General features: G+C 57.0%; 1 long non-coding RNA gene across 1 annotated transcript; it reads left to right on the top strand.

Moving 5' to 3' along the window:
- The first annotated feature begins 1343 nt into the window (after positions 1-1343).
- Positions 1344-6634, top strand: LOC125755156 (uncharacterized). Its single transcript, XR_007410914.1, has 2 exons — positions 1344-1815; positions 3658-6634. It is a non-coding gene; the product is annotated as an uncharacterized LOC125755156 (long non-coding RNA).
- Positions 6635-8643: the final 2009 nt, after the last annotated feature.

Raw genomic sequence — 8643 nt, forward strand, 5'->3', positions numbered from 1 at the left:
CTCTGAGGGGGACAGAAGAGGCTCAGGCTGGCCATTTGTTCCCACATCTTAACCCCAGCGGCTGGCAGGCTGAGAAATCAGCCCAGGGCCTGATTTAAAATGTCAGTCGGGGGATCCCTGGGTGGCACAGCAGTTTAGCTCCTGCCTTTGGCCCAGGGCGCGATCCTGGAGACCTGGGATCGAATCCCACGTCGGGCTCCCGGTGCATGGAGCCTGCTTCTCCCTCTGCCTGTGTCTCTGCCTCTCTCTCTCTCTGTGTGTGTGACTATCATAAATAATTTAAATAAATAAATAAATAAATAAATAAATAAATAAATAAATAAATAAAAATAAAATGTCAGTCGGCACCGTGATCTCCCCTCTTGGAAGCCGAGAGCTGTCATTTCCCTGATCACATCGTTCTGAACGTTGGGCGCATCTGCCCATCGATGGCCATAACCAGTCATTCTGAAACATGCAGCCCGGACATTGGTTTGGCCGCATCAGCTTGGTTTCTATGTACGGTCTGACTTTGGATAAATCTCTTAAACTGTCTTTTTTGTTGTTGTTGTTAAATCTGTTAGTTGACCTCCCAGAGTGTTTTCCCGAGAACCGGGGTCCGAGGAGGCCGGCACAGTTCAGACCCCGTAGGCATCACGGAAGGGAGAAGGCAAGATCTCGCACACCTTGGGACAGATGAGGCTTTTCCAGAGCTTCAAACATCCAATTCCTGTGGCTGAGGTCCGAGAAAGAACCGCCCCCCCCGCCCCTTCCAACCCGAGCCCCGGCGAGGCGCTCCGGCCTGGCTTTCCCGATGTCCTTGCCAGACTCCTCTTCAGAACCAGGACCAGGCTCACGCACTGCTGTCTGCCCTCCAACTGCCACTCATTGCCGTTTTGCACAGTGTCTGTGCCTTCCGCCCACCCAGAGCATGGGAACCATGTGTCCGTGCCCGCACGGCCCACCCCAGGGCGGGGGTGACTCACGGCTTCAGGGTGGGGACCCAGCGCCGCCAGCCCAGCTGGGCACTGGTGGACGGAGGGCGGCGCCTTCCCGGGCGGCCGTGGCTCTCCCGCCTCTGCTCGGCCGCCAGCACTGTGGCTTGGCCGGTGGTCGAGCAGCTTGCGGACAAGGGACGCGGGCCTCTGGTCGCGGGCTGACTGCCCTGGTTTTCAGGTGCTGCTCATATGGTCCAACCACTTCCCCAGCTGCTGGTGGGTCTGCGGGGAGCCACCTCCTTCCTTTCCCAGCCCCGTAGCTAAGAGCGCCTCCCTGAAGGGCCCGATGACATCACTGTGTGAAGAGAAAACACAGCTTCCAGGCACAGATTAACTTTCCATCTGCCATTTCTGTAACATGCAGCAAGCAGGGGGCCCCTGACCTCCTTGGTGACCTGGAGGGAGCACTCCGAGGCACCGCCAGGAAGGGCCTCCGTCCCCAGGCCAGCGCCGGCAGGCTGTTCAGTCCTTGGAAACAACCAGGGCCCATGGACGACGCTCTCTGGACCAGGGAAAGCTGCGGAGTGGGCCGGCAGGGCTTCCCCGTGGTCACGTCTGTCCGCGTGGAAGCAGCTGGGGCGTCAGCATCTCTGTGCAGACTCCCACGCCGGGGGGAGGGGGCGGGCGTGCACAGATCCAGCCCTGCATCCCCACGGGCACCGTCCCCACCAGGGCCAACGCTTCACCCCACTCCTCCCCAGAAGAGACGGGCTTTCCACGCTGGGAGGGGTTTGGTCAGAGCAGGTGAACCCCACGCAGGGCCTCTGCAGAGAGACTCCCACCTGCCCTGGACAGCCGCCCACACGGAGCCCCAGATGTCCATCCTCTTCACTCACGGGTGAGCCATCCTCCCCAACTCACACTCACGCTGACATTTTCCTGACAAACTCAGACCAGAGTGGTTTTCAAAGTGCTCCCCACGTCCCGGGATAGCAGGGAAGCAGGACGTGCCCCGACCCCAGGCCCCTGGTAGTCCAATGTCAGCCCTACCAGGTGGACGGTCATCTAGCAGGACAGTTTCTGGCTCCTGTGTCTCCATCTCCCCAACCCTTTGTCCATGGAGACCACATCTGAGCCAGTGACCCCTGTAGCTGGTAGCAGGCATTGCTCTCTGACTCATAAGGAGCCAGGGGCTCTGCTGTACACTTGGGTACTTGGTACTCGGTTGCTCCGAGTGGTCGGCTTGGAAGGGGGGTCGGTGTCCTGGGAAGCGCTGTGCTGTTCAGTGCAAGGTATTCTTCTGACAGATACTCACTACCACAGGCTGCTGACATGCCCGGCCAGGGGCCTCGAGTGCCAGTTTCAGACCAGGTTCCCGGCCACAGCCCTAGCTCCCCCAGCTGGAGTCCCCAGGTCAGCTTCCCCAAAGCCACTCGAGGCCTGGGCAGACATCCTAACCCATTAGCAGAATTACGACTATCAGGAAAACTTGCAAAGTGCTTTGAGATGGGCAAAGAGATGATGACAGTGTGCAGCCTGGCGCCCCACCCTGCATGCAGTCTGGGAGCTGCTTTATCAACAGCGTGACAGCAAAGCAGCAGCCGTGCAGGTGGCTCCTGTCCGTGGGGCGGTGTCTGCGCCCACAGGCCGACCTTGTATCTATCTGCAAATTCCTACCAGCATTCCTGACCGCCTGCCTGTGTGGGGGGCTCTGGAATCTCTGAAACACTGGCAACATCTTACAGATTCTCTCATTACTTCCCGAGTTACATAAGGTCTTTGACATGCGTGCATATTGTATCAGCTTAAGTCAGAATGTTCTTTTGAACAGGATCGTCTCCATCAGGGTTGCTCTGCTAGTAGCTAAGCTCTAGTGGGGACCTGCGCCCAGGTCAACCCACTCCACCCCAGGAAAGAGGGGGCGACCTCTTGGCACATCAGTTATGCCCCTAAGGTCTTGTCTATGCAGCCTCCACGCTTCAGATAAGGAAACTGGAGTTCTGCTCATGTGGGGTTAGGGAGAGAAATGATCCAACCGGCAGCCTCTGCTCCCAAGCCTACCAGAGGCCCCTAGGCAGGCACCTCCACCCTGGATGCATGGACGCTGTGGTCCTACTCTGTTGGCTGGTGGGAGGCTCCACCCGAAGGCCTTCGCTCTTCAGGGCCGTGCTGGGAACACAGGCCCCCAAATGCGGGCAAGCGCTGCAGAAGGAACCACCACCTTCAAAAGCACTAGGGCAGCTTTTCAATATGGGGATGCACAAGGGTAATGAACCAGCCAGCCACAGAAAAATTCTATAGGTGTGACTGTGAGAGGGATGGAGGAGGGGAGGGAGGAGGGAGAGAGGGAAGAGGGACAGACGAAGGTAGGAGGGAACTGGGGGAGGGGAGGGGATGGGGAGGGGAGGAAGAGAGGGAGGTAGGAGGGGAGAGATGAGGCAGAGAGGAAGGGAGAGAGGGGGGAGGGACAGAAGAAGGTAGGAGGTGGGGAGGGGAGAGGGCGGGGAGGGGCAGGAAGGGGGTAGGGAATGGGAAGGAAGAAGGGAGTGGGGAGGGAGAGAGGGACATCCCAAAAGGCACTGCAAGTGCCGAAGCTGCTAGAGTGGCCTCTCGATCTCCTTAGAAGCAGGCGACTGCCTGATTTGCTTTACGGGGCATCCATCGGGCAGCATCGGTGGGCTCCATGTGACGTCCACACACAGTTTCCATCTCATGTGTCGGAAATCTTTATTCTGAGCAGGGGGTACCAGGTCGGTGAGGAAGCCCTGACCCGAGCGGGAGCATCAGCAGCACCACTGCACGTGGCCCGCATGTGGCCCAGTAATTAAACTTCTCCATCGACGCCACACCTGGGTGCAGAATGGCCTAGCTGCCCTTCCGGAAGGGGGCTGCCAGCGTGTGTGCGGGGAGAGCCAGCACGGAGCGTGTGCCACTGCGATCCCTCTTCCCCACATGTCCGTCGTGGTGCTGGTGGAGGCGGCCCACGGTGACAAGAAGATGCCATTCCAAAAGCCTCACGGCTACTCAGAGTGGAGAGGGCTCTTAGCCTGGGTGATGACACAAGTCACCCCCCTGTCAGGCTGCAGAGAAAGAGGGCAGAGGCTCCCCTGCACGCCCCATGCAGCCTGTCAGAGCCTGTGGGGTTGGAGACTGAGGCCTAGAGAGGTTGAGGGGCTCACCCGGGGTCACACAGTAGAAATTTCCAAGCCCCGCCTCTGACCGGTTCCGGGACCCAAGGGGACCGCCTTGCTCTCCGGTGTGTGGCAGATACTGCACAGGGCCTGCCCACGGGAGCCACAGGAGACCGTCCAGGCCCAGACCTGGTCTCTTCCCCCAGACATGCTGGCACTCCAGGCACGGACGGCTCCCCAAGGGCACCTGCCCGGCTACCCAGGGACCCCACAAAGGCAAAGCTATCTCCCCACCAGACCCGGCTGTCATTCTCAACTGCTGCTGTCCAAGGGGCAGCACCTTCATTGAGCCTGTGAGCCTGGGCCACGAGGAGGAGCTGAGCAGCAACTGGGCTGAGGCCCAGAACCCTCCGGGCAGGAGCGAGCTGCCCCTGCCGACTCCCACGGCGCCATCACAGCCAGGGACACGGCCTCCGTGCTGCCAGCAGTGACCGCCCATGCTCCTGAGGCTCGAGGGACACCTTCTAGAGCTAGTGTCCTCTCTGAGGAAGGGGGTGGGAGCAGGTGCTGGCCGAGGCAGGGCTCAGGCATGTGGCCTCAGGCACCAGCAAGCCTGGGTTCGAATCCCTGCTCCGCCACTCACACGCCATGTGACCTGGGGCAAGCTGCTCTACCTCTGTGCTTCACTTCCCCCTCTGGGCTGGCACACACTACGGGTTCAATAAATGTCCACCGAGTGGACACTGGGCAGGCACCACTAAGGGAAGACCCGCCACTGTCACTGGAGAGGCCTCACCACCTTCAGAACACGCCCCCGCCCAGCCGGGACCAACAACTGCAGAGCTTACACATCATCAGCTGAGTCCCCAGGGAGCCCATGGGGTCAAGGCCTTCACGGGAAAGCCCCACCTCTCCAGTCACCCGTCTGGGAAGAGACTTGGAGTCCGTGGCCTCCGTCTGAGCCTCAGAAGCCAGGCCTCCAGAGTTCTCAGTGACTCAGACACCAACTACTTAGTGACCCCGGTCACCTCTCCAAGCTAAACAAGGATTAAAGAGACAAAGGAGGAGTTTGTGGTGCTTTTTCCTTGCTTTTCCCCTTCTCTAAAACTTTTAATTGTAAAATGGTGATAAAATCGCTGGAAATGGAGCAGAAAGGTGTAGGAGGGCCTGTACGCCCTTTCCCTGCTGTGTTCACATCTTGCACAATCACAGAGTGATGACATCACAACAGCAAACACAGGAGCTTGCTGCAGGCCACGGAGCACAGGCAGATGCCACCAGTCCTCCGTGCACACATGTGTGCTGCCTGGGTGCCCGTGTGTGACAAGCCCTCTATCCAGAAGGATGCTCCTCCATGAGGCCGAGTAGGACTCCGTGCTGATGAAGGTCATCTGAGCTGTTTCCAGGCTGTTGCTGCTGTAAATATCTCTGTCCGTTCTGTGCAAAGATAGGCCTCCATTTCTCTGGAATAAATGCTGCAAAAGTATAATTGCTGGGTGTGTGTTTAGTTTTAGAAGAAACTGTTAAACTGTCTTTTCAAGTGGCTGCACCATCCTGCATTCCCACCAGCGATGAGAGGTGGGGATCTTTGCATCTGTGCCCGCATTTGGTGTCACTGCCTTACAGCAGCCACTCGGACCACATGTGGTGGCGTCTGGCTATGGTTTTGATCTGCCATCCCTGGTGGCCAGCGGCCTTGAGCATCTCCTCCTACTTGCCACTTGCATCTCCTCTTTGGTGGAGCGTCTGTTCATGTCTTTTGCCCGTTTTCTCATCAGGTTATTTGGTTTTTGGCTGTTGGGCATGGGAGCTCTGGACATACCCCAGACCCCGTTTGTCAGAGGTGTGGTTTGCAAATGTTTGCTCCTGCTCTGTATCCTCTTAACAGAATCTGTCAGCAAGCCAGAGTTTTTATTTTGATCATGTCCACCTGATGGACTTGAGTACATCCCTGGGGATCCTTTGGCCGGCGGTGCTCTGAGGATCCCATCTAAAGCTTCTCTTGGCCTTTGATCCCAAATATTTTCTAGGATTCTTTCTTCTAAAGTTTTATAGTTTTTCATTTTACATTTTTTAAGATTTATTGATTTATTCATGAGAGACACAGAAAGAGAGAGAGGCAGAGACAGAGGCAGAGGGAGAAGCAGGCTCCCCGCAGGGAGCCCAACGTGGGACTCGATCCTGGATCCCGAGATCACGTCCTGAGCCAAAGGCAGATGCTCAATTACTGAACTGCATATGGCCCATTTCGTGTTAATTTGTGGACAAGGTGTTAGGTTGGCTGGAGCCCACCTTCTGTCCCTGGACGACGTCCAGCTGTTGAAGGGCTGTCCTCCCTCCATGGACTGGCTTTGTGCCTCGGTGAAGAATCAGTGGGCATGTCTGTGTGGATCTCTCTCTGGGCCTTTGGTTCCGTCCCACTGATCAGTGTGTCTGTCCCTCCATCGGCACCACATGCTGTCCTGCAGATTGCAGCTCGGCAAGGATTCTTCCCAATTAATCTACTTTCTCAAAATTGCTCTAGTATTCTAGGTTCTTCACCTTCCCATATAAAGTCTAGAATAAATTTGTCTCTGTCTACAGAAATCCTTGCTGAATTTTATTTCCCCCTTTTTAAAAACAAGTGTTTGAAATACTGTGCACTCAGTGGGCACTTCTGCAAGTCCCTGGCTGGGCAGGGCGCCTCCAAAGCTTCCCAAACCTCTGGGCAGATGTCAACTTGATTTCCTCAACCACCAATGTCTACCTCTTAGTAAGTGGCCTCCTGGGTGCTGCTCTTTTGGTCCCATGTGTCCTCCCTCCTCAAACTGGCCCCTTCTCCCAGCACAATCACCAACCTGAAGGGAGCTCCTCCAGCACTGCTGGCTGGTCCTATGGGGTTGCACCCAGTGGGCAAGATGGGTACAGGAAGAGTTCTCAGTTAGGATCTAAGCAGATATCTAGAAGCAGGGAGTCCAAGGACAGGACAGGGCCCTGGTGCCATCAGGACCCAGCCCATCTCTTTCTATCGCACCAAGCTTCGGGTGAAGTTTTTGTTCTCATGCTACAAGATGGCTGCTGCTCTTCTGAGCATCACATCTGCCTTCCAGTCAGGAAGAAGGGGGAAGGACAAAAGGCAAATGGGGCCAAGATGTCATGGGCTTGACACCTGCAGGAGCTTGTCTTTCTCGGTTCACCTGGGCCCTCAAGAATAATGTATGCAGGGCACTCTCAGCTGCTGGGGTGGGGGGGCTCAGGGGTCGGCCTTGCTCAAAATCCAGCCGCTTCAATTCCCAGGGGCCGTTTCTTTCCCTCCCCCAACGGGGAAGCTCCTATACAATGAGTGGATTTTAAAGGCTACACTCTGGGTGGCTCCCGGCTGGCTCAGCCAGAGGAGCCTGTGACTCTTGATCTCGGGGTCGCAAGTTGGGCATAGAGATTACTTAAAACTACATAAATAAATAAACTTTAAAGGGCACACTCTGGAGCCACAGAGTACATCTAGACATATTTCCAATGCTGGTGCACACTGACGCCAAGGGACACCCCGAGCACAAAGGCAGGAGCCCAGCGGCCAGCAGGGGAAGCCGCTCACTTTGTGACATGGCCTGTGGGTCTCCCTTGCAGGCCCTGGGGGTCACCGATTATAACCAACTGGGGACACCGTGACAGCCCCGGACCCAGCCTGTCCCAAACCAGCGGATGGGGACCCGACGGGATGTGGGGGCTGCCAGTCCAGCTTGAGCGGGAACCCAAGAGGGCTCTCCAAGTGTGGCCACATGGCTCCAACCTCTGCCTCTGTGGTCACGTGGCCTCCCCCTCCTTTTCTGTGCCAGGTCCCCTTCCCCCTTGTAAGGATCCTGTGATTATCCCCCGCCTGCTTGGATAATCCTGAGAAATCTCCCCCTGCAAGATCCTTAACATCATAACACCTGCAAAGTCCCTTTGCCATGTGAGGTCACACAGTCATGGGTTCTAGGGATTAGGATGATGCCATTTTCAGTTTAGCACCTTGTCTTAAAATAAGGAAGTCACAAACCTGCCCTCAGAGGCATTAAAAACACAAGCCCCACCCCCACCCCCCTGCCGTGGGCAGTGGAGGTGGCCGTGGAGCTCAGGCCCCACTGCTTCAGGAGCTGGTGACAGCAAGCACCCCCTCTCCTGGCGGGCAGCACCACCTGCACCCCCAGACTCTCAGGACCAGGGGCAGCCATGGAAAGAAGCTCCTGTCAAGGCCAGAGATGGTGGGCGACATCTCAGGACCCCAGGGAAGAGGAGATTCTGGTCCGCCCCTACGCAGGGACCCTGATTGTATGCTCCTGTCTCCAACTACGTGTGCCGTCTGGATTGGTCATTAAGGGGAAATCTGACCTTTCCAAGGAAAAGAATGAGGTGGGAGGTGGCAAACAGAGGGAGAAGGTAAGTAAGGGGCCATGGAGGGAAAGTTCTGGAACTCCGAGGCCACATACCCACTCCCTCGAGAAAGGACACAGGGTGCTTCCCCGTTGGGCAATCGGCGTCCTCTGTGGGGGCTCTGCTCTCGGCGCCCCGTCTGCTGGCAGTGTTCCCACGGGAGCCCCATCTGCCAAAGGCCACGCATCAGTAACGAGCGGGGA

Source organism: Canis lupus, chromosome 5 (genome assembly GCF_003254725.2).
Source record: "Canis lupus dingo isolate Sandy chromosome 5, ASM325472v2, whole genome shotgun sequence".
Classification (NCBI taxonomy): Eukaryota; Metazoa; Chordata; class Mammalia; order Carnivora; family Canidae; genus Canis; species Canis lupus.